At 38.2% G+C, this 16,850-nt stretch overlaps 1 protein-coding gene across 2 annotated transcripts in view; it reads left to right on the top strand.

Moving 5' to 3' along the window:
* map3k1 (mitogen-activated protein kinase kinase kinase 1, E3 ubiquitin protein ligase) overlaps positions 1–16,850 on the top strand; it is a 130,343-nt gene that overhangs the window by 28,241 nt on the left and 85,252 nt on the right. The window lies entirely within an intron of this gene.

The following is a 16,850-nucleotide window of genomic DNA, read 5'->3' as shown; positions in this document are numbered from 1 at the left end:
TTTGTCACTTCTACCATATCCAACTGATTACAGTAAAAAAGAGACTGTGTTCTTCCAGGACCAAGGTGCGACATGTATAGCACAAGCTACACGATCATACAAAGGGCAGCAGAAAGTGCATAGAAGTGCAAAACACTCAAATTAGTGTAATTAAAGAACGTGTCTTTTAATAGACATTTGTTCTAGCAGCAATTCGAAGTCGTGCAAAGAATTTCAGATGGGAAAGAATCTGATCATAATGTTAAGGAACCTGATGGCTTGGGGGTGAAAACTGCTGCACAGGCTGAACAAACCTATATCCAGAACCTCAACCTGAGCTACAAATCTTCTCAAAACTCGCCAGAGACCGAATGCTCAGGCATCTTCTGTCAGATGGCAGGAGGGGGAAGAGTTTGAGTGAGGGGTGTCTGGGGTCTTCCTCAATACCCTCGGCCTTTCTGATGCAGTGTGTGGTGTAAATATGTGTAATGGAGAGGAGAAAAACCCCAAGCAGCGAAGTAACAGCTCAGGATACCCTCAATGAACCCCCTGTAGAATGTGGTGAGGATGGGGGATGGAAGGTGGGGCTTTCCTCCGTTTCCACAGAAAGTAGAGATGCTACTGGACTTTCTTCGCCAAGGAGCTGGTGTTTGTATCATATTTGTAATCCATACATCTGGTGACTATGGCAACTATCATCAATTGTTTTAAAACCCATCAGTGGCTCTTTAGATATGAAAAGTGTGCCATCGAATACAAAAGTTGGCAAGTTATGTTACTGTTCCAGTATAAAACTTCAGGCCACATTTGGAATATTTCATGTGGTTCTGTTTGCAATACTACCAGAAGGATGTGGATACTTCGGAGAGGGTGGAGAAAAGGTTTACCAGGGTGTTGCTTGGCCTGAAGGGTGTCCGTTATGAAAAGTTGGATAAACCTGGATTGTTTTCACTGGAAAGACGGAGGCTGAGGGGTAATCTGATAAAGGTCTACAAAATTGAGGCATAGATAGGGTGGATAGTCAGAGGCTGTTTTCTAGGGTGGCACGGTCAACTACAGGAGTCACAAGTTCAAAGTAAGAGGGGAAAAATTTCGGGAAGAAGTGCAGGGAAAACCTTTCACAGGATGGTAGTTGCCTGGATCATCCTGCCAGCGCAGATGGTGGAAGGAGGCATCTCAGCAACATTTTAAGTTGTATTTGCACACGAATGGGAGGCAAACAGAGGGGCAGAAGACACGCATGGGCAATAAGTGGCAGGTCTAAATGAGGAATCAGAATTGATGCAGGCTTGGTGGGCTGAAGGGTCTGTTCTTGTATTGTATTGTCCTGTCACCTGGTCTGCGTATGTGACTTGAGATGCAAAACTTTGTGGTTGACTCTTACCTGCTCTGAAATGGCTTTGCAAGCCGCTTAATTCAAAGGTAGCTGGGGGTGGATAACAAATATTTGCCTTACCAGTGATTACCATAACCCACAAAAGACTAAAGGAAATACAAAGCTACAGAATACTTCAATGGTTAAATAGGAAATAGAGCCACTTGTAGAATAAAAGCATCAGATTTTCTGTTCTAACCATTATCTAATATTTGTTTTTGAATGGTCTCTATGAAAATGCTTTAGCATGCAAGTACTCTAGTTTTTGAACTGAATATGGCAATTTGACTAATTTGCAGATTAATTGATTTTTTGAGCACTACTTGTTGATGATATAAAAAGTCGGATTCGAGGGAAGGTAATAAATCCAAACCCTTGTGTAGTTAGCATTTCACAGCTTGTGCACACAAGCATCGTTTAACCTTTAACAGATTAATCTACCGAGACGACAAGTTTAAAAGTAAGTTTAGGGTAAGAAAGGAAACAGTAAATTAAACGTTTAGAATTTTCTTGCAAGTTTTGATTCATCTTTTTAAAATATATGGTGTTTCAGTCTAACAAAAACTGATGCAATAGAGTACTACGTTCATCTCTGGCTGGTTCTGAATCAAGCATAAAATAGTTGGGAGAAATGTGGATATTTAACTAAATACATTTTAAGCCAAATAAACTAAATTTGGATACTTTCAACCAAATGTGAAACCACATACAAAACTGCACATGAATAGGCTAGTCAAGTAGACTTTGAGTTTGCACCTGGTACTATTGGTACCAATTGTAAAGAGGAGATTTAATTTCCTATACTAAAATGCCTAAAACATAATTGTTAGAGAATGTACTCTGCAATGGTGAAGCTCTCACTTGCCAGGAACTGTTTCAGTTCAGTTTTTCTAAATTCTGTGCAACTGCTGATTGGCTTAATTTACTTTATTTAACACTGTTTCAGTGCCCAATATATTTAGTTGAAGGTCTTTTGGGCAAGCTGTGGACAAAGAATTAACGATCTTATTTGAGTTCTGTAGTATGCTGATATGAGATTTCAGCGACTTTAAAGAGCAGAAAGTATACTTTCAGAACAATAACCTGAAGAGGTCAAATAATCAGTTTAGTGCAACTGAGTACACCTTTTCAGGATTTCTTTTGTACTTGCCCTCATTTGCAACAAAAATGTACAAGCTGTGTATTTATGATTGGTTGACCTTAAACAATTTTGGAATTAGGGTGAAGAAGCAATTTAAAAAGTGACAAAATTTGACATGAGTTTACTTTTGGACCAGATGCATATCAAGTTAACAACTCCTGAAATCTTCTTTTATGTTCTAGTATTCTGTATTCACAACTGGAATTTTCGTGTATTCAGGCAAAGGAACATTTCTACAATGTTTTGTGTGCTTTAGATTTTTTGCCTGTAACCCATATCAAGGTATATGCTGTCGTGGGGATCATCAAGTTAATTGATAAAACAGCTAAGTCTGGTTGCTAAAGAGCCGTTTGCTAGTATTTTATATACATTAGCTGCAAGTTAAAATATTTCTACCGAGAGCAGGCTACTGACTAGACAATTTCAATTGAAACAACTAGTTTATTTCTTGTGTGTTTACTGTTTTAAACTTGTTGCACAGCCTTATGTCTTTTTTATATCTTTTCTGGCCTTTTTTTTATATAATGGGGAAAGCCCAAACAGTTGTAACAAAGTTGGTGTGAATGGTACTGACAAATCTCTATCATAAAATCATTGAATTTTACAGTACACAAGGAGGCCATTTGACCCTATGTGTCAGTACCAGCTCCTGAAAGAGCTACCCATTTAGCCCCGATCTCCAGCTCCAACTCTGTAGCCCTCTAATTCATCACTTTCAATATATATCCTGCTCTCTTCTGGAACCTTGTATGAAATCAGCCTCTGCCACTTTCCCAGGTGGCGCATTCCAAATCCTGTCAACTCAGTAAAGAAGTTTCTCCTCCTCTCTCTCTCCTGGCTCTTTTGCTGCCGGTATTGAAATTGTGACCCCCTAGTTAGGACATACCAACTAGTAGAAACAGGATATTCTTCTTGACCCTATAAATTGTTCATAATTTTGAACGCTTCAGTAAGCTCTCGTCTTAATCTTCTGTTCCAAAGAAAATAGCCCCAATTTCTCTAAACATTCCTTTATTTAAATTCCCTTTGCCCTGGTATCATTCTAGTAAATCTCCATTGCACTCTGTCCAGGTCTTTAACATCCATCTTTAAATAAGGTGCCCAGAACTGAACACAGTACTCTGAATTTGGTCTGCACCTCTATATTTAGAGGTGCCACATCACCTCTTTTTTTTATATACTGTAGGTCTATATTTATAAACCAAAGTTCCTATAAGTCACCTTTTTAACTGTTTCAACTTGCCTGGCCACCTTCAGAAAATTATGCACATGAGTCCAGAGGACTGTCTGCTCCTGGACTCATCCCAAAGTTGTACCATTGACCCTATATGGTGTTGTTTCTGCTGCCAAAACTAATTTTCTCATGTTTCTCTGCGTTGAAATTCATTTGCACTGTCTGCCAATTTAGCCAACTTGTCAATGTCCCCTGAAGTCATTTAGCGCCATTCTCACAATTCACTTTTCTCCTTACCAAGTTGAGATATTGTTCTCAATACCCATTTATGAATCAGAAAAAGCAGGATTCCACTGCCGAGTGCCACTTTCTGCACATCCTCTATTTCTAATCTTTTTTAGCCAACCTCCGATCCATGCTGCCAAGCATCTATCCATTCCTAATTTGCTAACCAACTTGCCATGTGTCACTCTATTGAATTTTTTCTGAAAGTCCAAATATACAACACCCACCGCATTCCCTCATCCAATGCTTGTGTCACCTTGTCAAAGAGCTCAATCAAATTTGTCAGACGTGATCTGCCCTTGATAAAGCTACATTGACTATTTAGTTATCTTATCCTGTATGATGGCCTCCATCAGTTTTCCCACTGTTGCCATGAAGTTGACAGATCTGTAGCTTGCTTGGTTATCCTTTTGTCCTATTCTTAAACTGTCACATTTACAATCCTCCAGGTCTAACCCTGTATTCAGAGGGGCCTGGAAAATTTGTCAACAGCTCCACAATTTGCTCGCTTACTACTTTTAAGGGAGGTAATGAGTGAACTTTATAACGAATAAATCTCTTATGAGCAAGATCCCCAAAAAGTCCAAAATAGGCTGTTTGATCAGCTAATCTCTTGACGAAATTTGGATTTTGCTATTAAAAATGCTTCACTGGTATTTGATTCCTTTTTATTGTCAGTTTGACACCTCTTGTGTTTGGCTTGAGCTGAATTCTGTAAATCAAACTGACAACTTTTTAAAGATATAACATTGCTTAGTGTAATTTTTTTCCTGTATAACTTTTGAAGTAAAATAAATATTCCATTGGACAGTGGTACCACCTTGGAGTGTTTTTAGTTTTGGGCATTTTAATCATTTAATCAGTATGCTGTTTACTATCAAGGCTTTGTAATGGCTCCTCGGCTAAGACATTTTAATTCATTAATCGTAAAATTGACTATTATCCTCCAAGTTTGTCATGGAGGAACAACAATTTTGAAATTTTAAATTTCACTTGCATGCTGTATTACTGAAGGGAGGAGTTTTGCTATCCTCCCCTTATTTTCAAATAAATACTAAATATTAGTTACCTCCTAATTTGACAATTCAAACTCATGATATGCTGTGATGGCTCATAGTTATGTCTCCACTCCTAAATTCTAACTGTATTTTAAAGACTATATGCCAAAAATTGCATTTGAGTCTAATTCTAGGAATTTTAAATGTTTCAAAGGAGGCAAATGGGAATGAACATAAAATTGGCAAAAGTGTTTGCATTAAAAGAAGTTAGGTGACCTTTTGAAACGATATCAAGGATTTAAATGCTGTTTGAGAACTGAGATCTTGGTTGAACTGATCAAGTAACGTGATTGACTTGTGAAACTTGTTAAAAAAGGATTAAGTATAGAGATGAATTGATTCTTGACTATTCTTACAGCATTCCTTTGAGGAAATATGCATCTCTCCTCTTTTGATCCAGGTCCTTAACATTTTATTGGAGTTGTAACTTAAGTCTTCAATTTCTGAACATTTCATGAATGTTGTTTTAATATAAAGTTATGCAATCATTCAATCCACATATGATAATGAGGTCTCTTCTTGCTATTGGGATAGTTTATAAAGCAGGACCACTTGCAGTAACCAATCAGTGATGGGAGTGTAAACCACTTTCAGATGTGTGAATGCATTCCAGCATGAATTCTCTTAACTGCACTGTTCCAACATGCTTGTCTATGTAAACTACAATGTTTTTCTTCAGATTGTGTTTGCAGATTTTTTTTTGCTGGTTCTTTTGCAAGTTGAAATTTCAGTTCTGCAATCCTGTCCATTGATTATTGGTGACCAGGGATTGCAAGTAACGTATCAAAAGTTAGATTATTTTCTTCCATTCTAGCTGACTTTCTGCAAATCATATCTCCAAGTGCAAACCTCCATTTGAATATCATAAAATTGGCTTCTTGGCATCTTGCCAAAGTGTGAATTTAAATCAACAATTCACTGGTGCCCACTAGCTTAGAGGAGGTGGTTTGCAGTGAATTGTTTGTTAATAAGGACAAAAGTTTCACTCAAATCAATCAATATAGAATAGCTGGATGCTTGAGTTTGCTGGGTTTTTAAAACTGTTTATAGTTTTCTGAAAGTTTGTATGTGGAAATCCACTAGTTGCTAGTGACCTTAAACTTTTCACAGGATGTATTATTTAGATTTTCCAGACTGCTTTAAACAGAAAATCTTTGAAATGATAAGAATAACAACAATTAATTTCACTATTAAAAAACTTGTCAAATTATTCAATGGTTGAATTTTTTATTGCTATACTAATTTAATTACTGCTAAGCACACTCTGGCACTGTAAAGCTAATTTTGTTGAAGTGTCAAATTTCTCCATTGTAAACTTTTTTTATTTTTACTTCAGACTTGATCAAAAGATAATCATTATTTTCCAATACTTGTCCATTTTTAGGATAAAATAGCATGTGTGTTGCATCTGTTGGCTCTGTTGCCCCAACATATGGTTAGGTCAGTTAACTGGATTGCTGGTTTGTGATACAGAGTAATGGGTCTGGGTTCAATTCCCATGCTGGCTGAGGCAAACATGAAGGATTCTCCTTCTCAACTTAGCCCGTTGCCTGAGGCATCGTGACCTTGTCATTAAACTACCACCGGTTAGTTGTGTTTCTAAAGAGAGCAGCCCTATGATCTGGTAAGACTATTGCAACTTTACCTTGCCTGCTAGTTCTTGTATGAGATACACACTCCTCTTGTCTTTTTGGTTTTATTTTTCTAGAGGTTTTCCTGGTAAGTCAATGTTAGATTAAGAACGATTGGTTCTAATATATTTTTGTCAGGGTTGGGGTCCGAACTTATCTGCCTGGTCAGCAAGTTGTTTCAGGTGGAACATTGAAGTGTCTTAGTCTTTCAGCAGCATGCTACACTCAGTTGTAGGTGCGGGATAAGCCTTCAAATGGTCTTTCTGGAAATTGGCCTCAATATTTGAGATCACAGGTAGGACCTGCTTGGAGTAGTTGTAGCCTTTGCAAAAACTTTTGGGATGTGGCCATTTTAGCAGGATCTTCAGTTAGTGCAAATAGGGCAATGGGGTAATGCTGGGTCACCCAGTGGCTTTCTAGCTGGATAATGGCTCTTACAAAGTACCTCTTGATTTAGTTCTTGTGCCAACGATATTGGCAAACAGCTCTGGTAGCTACTTGCTGATGTTTTACAGGAGCCTAGTTGCTGTTAGTGTGCTGTCCATTTCTTTGTAAGTAAGGAATTGCGTTCTGATTATGTGCAACAAGCTTTAGAGACTAGATCAGGACTTCCCTGATCAGGACACAGATTAGACCATGTTCATGAAAATTACCTGTAAACTTGCAAGGGCATGAGAAAAATCTTTTCTTTTATTTAAAACTATGCCTTGATGATTTAAGAATATTCTTCATGGGTTTCTTTTATCATTAATTTTACACTTTTAAAAATTGCATATTACTATAAAATTAGGCTTAGGGAACAACTATTAGTTGAAAATGACAAAGCCGTACAAACTTTGAGACTGAGCTCCTGCCTATTTCCTTTCACCATCCTCTCCCAAAAGGAAAACAAATTGAGCATTTAAAGTTGTGATCCATATTTGGGCAATTTATAGTATAGTATACCGCACCCACAGTTGCACAGCTTTACAGACTTGCAGGAAGTGACCAGGATGAAAGAAAATTCTTGTGCTGAAGGCTTTAAGATTACTTTGGCTTTTCTACGGTGCAAATTCTGATATTGCGATCGACAATCAATGTAGTTCATTGGTTGTATTTCTCATACTTCTTGTTTTTCACTTAGCTGAGTAAATATGCTATATTAGGATACTATTTAATTGTTCAACTGCCAAAGATGATGCATGAAGTAAACTGATAACTTGTAAAAGAAAGTATTTTCTCTGTTCTGCATCTAGCACATGATATGTGTAGCTAGTTTGCTGGGTTCAGATTAACCTGTCTGTGATATCGCCTGTGTTACCACAAAGTCTGTGGACCTTTGCTACTCGTCCACAGATAAAAGTTCTTTTTCTTTTGTTTAATAGGTTAGATTGAACAAATGTTTGTAATTGTAGTAGTTAAGTTTGTCTCCCCCTCCCCCCCCCCCCCCCCCCCCCCCGAGTCTAGATATTCTTTGCAAACAGACCGACAATATGCATTTTGTTTCCGCGAAGTACACAATTTAGATCTCCCTTCAATAGTTTTCCCAACAGTGGTGTTGAAGTGTCAAAGATTCAACAGTTTCGACTACTTTGTCGAGTTGTGTTGTGACTGAATCAGCTGTCACTAGTTTTATCGAACATTGCTTTTGAACCTCCTTTCATATGAACTAGAAGTGCAATGTAGTAGCAACAGTTTTGTCCAGGCCAATGCCAGCCTAACAGCATAAACTTAATTTCTTCTATGCAATATTCCTTGGCCATACAGCACAAATTACTACATTGGTACTGCCTGGGTTATCACTTTCCCTTCCTTTAAAAAAAGGATGAAAACACTGGATTATTAGCTTGAGTATTCATTATATTCTACGGCCAAGTAGGACCTCGCATTAACTTATGTAATGTCTTGTTTGTGCTGAAATGGAGCAAATGTCTTCTTGGAAGTGGCACCATGTCTGAATCGACATTTATTGAAAGCATTTGGCTGACTTTGCTTGTGTATTAGTGAATGCACTTAAAAGAAGCCCATTGGATTTCTTAAAAGATGGAATAGGAGTTTACTAATGTAGGTTGAGCCTATTTCTGAAGTTTGATTCCACCTCCATGAGGAACTTAGGTTGCTGCATTTCAGAAAGCAGTGATTAATACCTTTTCAATTTTGCAGTGTGATCTGTAGACTGATATGGCTATGATTAGTGTGGGGCATTTGGAAAGTTCATGTGACGTGACTTACATTGACAAGCCTCATTTATTAAACTGTTAATATTTCAACAGTTGTAGGGTTGGTGCTGTCTTACTGACTGCAGTGTCATTTTAATATAGACCATAGAACAGTACAGTGCAGAACAGGCCCTTTGGTGCTCGATGTTGCGCCGACTGTGAACTAATCTAAGCCCGCCCCCCTACACTATCTCATCATCATCCATCTGTTTATCCAAGGATTGTTTAAATGCCCCCAATGTGTCTAGGGCTACTTAATGGTTGTCACATGGTTGCCTTTTGATTTTAATTCCGCTTGGAGAGAAAGTCTGGGGGCTCTCGGTGCAACATGTCCCTGTGCCTTAGTCATTTTAAATGTTAATTTTCATTTTCTCTCTCTTTTAACACCAATCCTACCAACCCCCACATCCTACCCCAAAATCACCCCTATTTCTGCATTTGGTTACTTTGTCAGCGAAGATCAACTGGAAATCTGAAAAAACATTTCAGATTTCTTTTGAAGGTTGCTAGTTTAATTGGTGCTTTCTGGTTGTAAGCACCAGCAGTCTTTGCCAGCTAAATTACAAATCAATAAATGTTCTTACTCCAATCCTGACCCGCCTCATGTGGGAAGCACATTAACACGTTTAGTTGCAAAGCTATTGGAACCACTACTTTGTAGACTTTAGGAAATCATTAATAAAAGTGGAACATGTGAAAATTGCAGAAAATTTTCAAAATAAGTCAAAAGTAACTTGCAGTATCAGTACACCAAATTAATCTCTTGCATCAGCCCAAGACACTTCCTGTTTATCAAGAAGCCAGTTAAGACTTTGAGCTAATACATCTGTTGGATCAAAAATGCTTTTCTGGTGACAGCGGGGTCAGGAGACAGAGAAGTGCTTAAACTCTGATAATTGAATTAGACATTTTTATATTAAACATAACACTTTGAATTCGGTGAACATTTGTTGCATTACAGTAACAAAATGAATTGATTTTATCTTCAAAAGAAACGTAATCATTAGAGTAATGGGGCTGGAGATCCTAGAAAATTGTAAAAATGGCAAACATTTCTAGTCTGTCTTGACCTAAAAGAATGAAAGAAATCTGAGTCAAAGACTTTCATCTGTGAATGAAACTTTTTATTGTTTTAATTGGTTTCATCTTTTCTAAGTAAAAGAATCCGGGATAGAAATGTTTAAATTCCCTACTAGGTCAATACTGTGGTTGATTTATTAATACATAATTTTGTGAAACTAGATTGCAACTTTGTTTTCTTCATACAAATTGTTCCTGACGGGTAATTCAAAGTTTTTTTTTCTTGAATTTGTTCAAACTTTCTATGCTAACCCTTGCACCACAAAAATATAGTTAAAATATTTTTAAGTGGAGCAAATGACAACATGTTTCGCAATGTTTTGTTGAACTTGGTGCATATAATCTTTTGACAATTTGTCTTTGTGTAATTTTGTTTTAAGAAATAGGACTGTGGAGTTGAAAGTAGGAGTTTGCTAGTATACAGGGGGGAAAAAAAGCTGAACCTGTACCCATATTATAAAAATAGGTGTGTCCGACAGTTCTAAGCAAAAATGTAAGTGTTCTAGATATTATTACTTGTGACTGAAACCTGTCCCAACTATGATTTTTAAAAAATAATCAACCTGCATGTAATTTTCAGGTTTAAAGATTTTTCTGGTCACCATGCCTCTCTTTAGGCAAATATATCACAGGCCAATCTGTACTCGTTATGTAGTTTGAGCACCAGCCTGCATGAGAGCAGCTCCAACGCTACTCAGAAGCTTGGCACTAACTAGGGCAAAGCCCACTTGATTGAATCTGACACTGTATCAACTCTTTCCACCACCCAAGCTCAGTAGCAGTGTCTACTATCTACAAGACGGACTGCAGAAATTTGTCAAAGGTTGTTTGCATCTTCCAAAGTCATGGCCCATCTAGAAGGATGAGGGCAGCAGATGCATGTGAACACCACCACCTGCAAGTTTCCCTCCAAGTCACTCTCACTATCCTGACTTGGGAATATATTGCCATTCTTTTGCTGTCACTGGATACAAATCCTCTGGAATGTTCTCCCTAATGATATTGCAGCACATTGGTTCAAGAAGGCAGCTCACCACCACTTTCTTGAGAGCAACAAGGGTCTGGCAATAAAAATGCTGGTCAACCAGTGACCTCCACGTCCCACAAGAAAATTCTTCTAAAAGATCAGACCGAGCTAGTTGGCTTACCAGGTTGCATGATTTATTTTAAAATCTGGCTTTCAAAGCTCCTTGGAATATTGCTACCCAAAATGATTTCAGTTGATACCCTGAATGGTCTTTTTGTATGAAGCCATCTAACTTAACTAATGTCCAATTCTCTAATTTTTTTGTGTAAATACCATTATATTTTATAACCTTTTGCTTTGGTTAGAAGCAGTTGTTCATATATAATTTGCAACTTCTCACCAGTTTGCACTCATTTCATTTGTGTCAAAAGTGTATGATTGCTTCCAAATAAAGTTAGGGTTGGAATTTGGCTTACATCATTCTGAAAATGTGTTCGAGCATTGCAGTTCAACCTCTTGAGTTGATAATTATTGGCTCAATGAATCTTCAGATTTCTCAATATTTTCCCTAATTGAATTGGCTCCAACTCCTTCTTTTCCATCTCCGAGGTGCTGTTATCAGCATGCATGCACTTCCAGCAAATTGTAATGCAAAAAGGTTTGCACTTGAGGGGAAGAATCGGGCTAATTGCACCTAGCAGAAATTTCCCGTGGCAGTAAAACTTGGCTGTTGTCTTAGAAATGCTTTCTTAAATACCTTTGTTCTGAAGATGGCATCAGTACATTTGTTTACCTTTTTCAGTGCTGCAACTGTTATGATAAATGGAGCTTATGTCACTTTTACTAAGAACATTCCGATGCATTTGCATTTGCATTTACAAGAAGTGTTCAGATTAATCAACCCTCTTAAGTTTCTTAATTTAACTGTATTTACTTTTATTCATTGTCACTGGGTTAAAATCCTAGAATCTCCAACAAAAGGCAAGTTCACTGCTACCTTCGCTGGTAATTGGGGATGGAAAAGAAATGTCTGTCTTATCAAAACCATCCTGTGACCAAATACTTTTTAGAAAATAGTGGTGTGGAATCATGCGAAGTAGGTAGTATCCTATACAAGAAATGCAATTTTGGAAGTCAAATGCGTGCTCCCTATAATTTTAGACGAATTAGGTAGGGAGCTGTAGAGAGCGTGTCACATATTTGAGGAATTCTGCAACCAGTTGATATTGGTATTTGTAGGTGTATATTGCAAACTGTTCAGTCTTTTAGCTTTGTCAAGGACAGATTGTCATAAATCCATATAGCATCTGCAAATTTCTAAGGAATACACACCCGGTTTTTTTTAGAAATCGTTATAGAAGATACTTCTAAGAGTATAGTGAAAGATATCAATCTATCAAATATCAAACAACAGTGTGACTATTTAATAGATTTATAAACCAATCCTCATTCTTGAGATATTGGCATACTGCTGAGAGAACTTTGTCATTGTTTTGGAAGCTAATTTTAAAATTCAGAATTAATAGGTAAGTTTGTTCCAGTGACGTTAGAGACCTTTAGAACTTAGCACAGCACAAGAATGGGCCCTTCAGTCCATGATGTGCCTTTGGTCCAAATCCCTCCATTCCTTGCGTATTCATGTGAAGTGCAATGCTCCAGTTAAATGAAGATGACTAGTTATGTTAAGAATATCAATGAAATCTTCTACAATTTTGACAAAACTGATATGTAGGTTACCAAAACTGAGAAAATTAGAATTAGATTTCATTGTCAAGTATACACAAGTACAGGGATACAGGAGGCTCTTAAGAGCCCATGTTGTTTATGGGCAAGATAATGGCATGGATAGAGGATTGGCTGACTGGCAGAAGGCAGAACGTGGAAATAAAGGGGCCTTACTCAGAAAGGCACATGGTGACTTCTGGAGTTCCGCCACACTCCGTTTTGAGAGTATTATTCATTTAATGATCTGGATGAGGAACTGAGGGAATTGTCACTGTGTTTGCAGAAGACACAAAGATAGGTGGAGGGACAGTATGGAAAAATGGGGAGGTTGCAGAAGGACTTGGGACAGGCTATGAGATTGGGAAAAGAAGTGGCAGATGAATACACTGGGCAAGTCTGAGTTTATGCACTTTGGTAGAAAATACTGTGTCTCTATTCTTCCTAAATGGTAAGGGGCTTCAGAAACCTGAAGCTCAAAGGGGTTTGGAAGTACGAGTTTAAGATTCTCTAAAGGTTAAAATGCAAGTTAAATTGGCATTTAAGAAGGCAAATGCAATGTTAACTTTAGCCCTCTTGAAATTAATGCTATGAGAGCAGTGTACTGCTGAGGCTGTGGTCAGATTGCATTTGGAATATGGTGGTCAGTTTGAGCCCTGTATCTAAGGATGTATACATGTTGGTGTTGGAGAGGGTCTGGGGAGGTTTACAACAATGATCCTGGGGATGAAGAGCTTGTATAAGGAGTGGTTCAGGATTGTGGGTCTATACTAGGTATGGCTTAGAAGGATAAGAGGATATCTGATTGATTGATTGATTGATTGATTTTGACAAATATAGAAAGGTCTGGATAGAGTGGATGTGGAGAAAATCTTTCAACTAGTAGGAACGACTAGAATCTGAAGACACCGTCTTAGAGTGAAGGGACAATTGTTTAGACAACTGTTGAGATGTGGAATTTCTTCAGCCAGAGGGTCCTTATTCTGTGGAACTTATTTGCTGCCGTGGGCTATGGAAGCCAAGTCATTGAGTGTATTTTGGACAAATAGGCTCTCGATTAGTAGAGATTGAGGGTGGTGCATATATAGAACAATCTGCCAGAGGAACTGTTAGAGGTGAGTAAAATTACATTTTTAATTGACTTTTCTCACTTCACTTTTGTGAGGTGATCAACTTCAGGGTGTCTGAGGTAAGGTTTCTTCCTGGCGGTGGCAATGCAGGGAGATGACTGATGCAGCATGGAGGAAAAAGTGAGAGAGCAAGCCCAGCGCAGAGGAGACTGGTCAGTCTGGGGTGACGGTGAGTGCATGGAGGCAACGAGCCTAATATGGGGGAGAATGAGCCCAACGTGGCATTGATAGAGGCCCCCCAGCTTTTATGGTGATGGCGAGAGCAGGCAGCCCAAGGTCTCCCAGCATCTGTGGTGGCAGCAAGCTCAGTTTGGAGTAAATCAGACCCTTCTGGGGAGTGCAAGCCCAGGATGGCTAAGTTCTTAAGGAGTGTAATGTTGAACATTTTTATTTTTTATTTTTCTACCTTGTAGCTAAGATGGTGCTCATAATGGCAGTCATGATTTGGAGATGCCGGTGTTGGACTGTTAAAGTTAAAAATCTCACAACACCAGATTATTGTCCGGTAGGTTTATTTGGAAGCCCTAGCTTTCAGAGCGCTGCTCCTTCAGGTGGTTGTGGAGTATAAGATGTGGACACAGAATTTATTGTAAAAATTTAAAGTGTGATGTAACTGAAATTATATATTGAAAAAGACCTTTTTAGAATGAACCTGTTGGTTTTAGTTCTTTCATATATAAATCACAGAACTTTTTTAAAAGTTACATTCTCAAGCTAACTTTAACAATTGGTGTCATATCAGCCCGGATAATGCATTGAAGGTGTGAGGTGTCCTGTGTGAGACTGTCTGTGCCACGATGTTCGGACTGATTCTAATCTAAAAAAGATTTACAGAATCTTTCTTGGATTCATGCACTTTTTGAGCAAAGTAAAATGTAATTCTGCAAGTACAAATTCACCCCACAAATGTGTGTGGGGGAGGGGGTGTGGTTATGAGTGTCTGTGAAGTGTGTGTGTGTGACCGTATGAGTGAGTGCCTACAGGTGACCCCACTGTGCTTTACGCAGATGAAAACTTGCAGACACTCATACCCCTCCACCACATGCATGCGTGCGCATGTGCATGCACGCACACAGGTTTGTGGGGTCAATTTGTACTTGCAGAATTACATTTTACTTTGCTCAAAAACTGCACGAATCCATGTAAGATTCTGTAAATCCATTTTTTAAAATTAGAATCAGTCTGAACGTTCTCACACAGGGCACCTCTCACCTTCAGTGCATTCAGTGCAACACCAATTGTTAAAGCTCACTTGAGAATGTAACTTTAAAAAAAGTTTTGCGATTTTATATATGAAAGAACTGAAACCAACATTCTCATTCTAAAAGGTGAGAGACTTAACATACAATCCAGGTTTATTTCAACATATAATGTTGCTTCACACTAAAACGTTTGTTTATAAATTGTCTTAGGATCTTAAACTCCACAATCACCTGATGAAGGGGCAGTGCTCTGAAAGCTACTGCTTCCAGATAGACCTGTTGCTTCATTATGGTGACATTGTATGCTTTTCACTGTACTTCTGTATCCATGTATTGGAATACACCTGACACTATAAAATCTTAATTGTACCACTTCTCCTTTTTTGATGCAAAATGGTAGAAGATTACTAATTGTTGAATGCTAATAAGTATTGGAATAAGGCACATGGTTATAGATCGTGAAGTTAGTGGTGATGCTGGTAGAGGGATGAAAGATTGAGAATTGAGATTGGATTTGCATAATGCTTCAGAGGTTGTGGCTAACAATGTGTGCCAAAATAACTAATGATTTACTATACAAATTCTGTTGTTCTTGCCCTACATAAAACAGATTAAAAGGTATCTTTGAACGATTTAAGTCACCTGAATTTGCTGTAAAGGTAATAGCATTTTTATATGGTCCAGTATTCACTTTTGTATAGTATAGTCAGAGTATCACTATCAATAATATGTAATCAATATGGACATGGTATCCAGAGATTTTCCTTGTTTATGTGATTTATGTGCAGTTCAAATGTTCATGTTTAAACATCCTTATGTCACTTTCCTTCTGAATGGGGGAACACTGTCCAGGTATGGTTCCATGGAAATCCAGCCCAGCACTTACTGCTATCTGTAAGCTTTAATCTGTCCTTTGTGATTCACTGCATAGTGAGCAAGAGCCGAAGTGTCTTTTCCCCTATTGAGCCTGGAACACTAGCCAATTGAAGTAATTTAACTCTTGTCCTGGCTGAGGCCAATAATGTTTCATGCTCTTCATGCAGAATCTTTGTTACTGTAACACAAGGTGGAGATTGAGCCCAAGAACTCCTTGGGAGATTTAGATATGGAACCTATGCTATTGAAATTAGTCTACACTGTACTTCAGCTGTTAGCCAATTGAGCCATAATTGTGCACTCATCAGAACTCAGCAATTCTTTTGAAGCATTCTGTACTGTTGCATTTCTCCTGCCTTACTGATATTCTGTGGGAGTAACAGTGCAACACCCATCCTAAGAATGCATCTGTTGCCATTGAACTCCACTCTTGTTAATCTTTAAACAGGCACATCTATCAATTTTGGCAACAGAAGCGAATAATGAAATACCATAATAGTCCACCCAGAATAGGAAATATATTCCATATACAAGATTATTCTTCTCACCTTCTCTGTTTGTAGGCATATCATTGTTACAGCTTGGTGAATAATTACCAAAGTGCAAATGATTTATTATTGACGTGGCAAGGAGTCTGTGCTTATATTATTAATACATAGTAATATACTTGATCCAGTTAAGGATTTATGAAATAGCACTCTAGAATTTCATTGTTTGGCAAGAAACAAAGGTGGGAAAATCTTGTTATTGATGCATTTTGTAAATATTTGGTTAAAAGTTAACAGCTAACCTTTTTCATTATAGCAATGTTGAACTTTGTGGGCGGCACGGTGGCACAGTGGTTAGCACTGCTGCCTCGCAGCGCCAGAGACCCGGGTTCAATTCCCGACTCAGGCGACTGACTGTGTGGAGTTTGCACGTTCTCCCCGTGTCTGCGTGGGTTTCCTCCGGGTGCTCCGGTTTCCTCCCACAGTCCAAAGATGTGCAGGTTAGGTGAATTGGCCATACTAAATTGCCCGTAGTGTTAGGTAA

This window comes from Chiloscyllium plagiosum, unplaced genomic scaffold, assembly GCF_037043375.1.
Source record: "Chiloscyllium plagiosum isolate Xiang-an unplaced genomic scaffold, Cpla_swu_hap1 HiC_scaffold_1, whole genome shotgun sequence".
In the NCBI taxonomy this organism is placed as follows: domain Eukaryota; kingdom Metazoa; phylum Chordata; class Chondrichthyes; order Orectolobiformes; family Hemiscylliidae; genus Chiloscyllium; species Chiloscyllium plagiosum.
The sequence above is the reverse complement of the archived record's forward strand: the minus strand, read 5'-3'. Positions and strand labels throughout refer to the sequence as shown.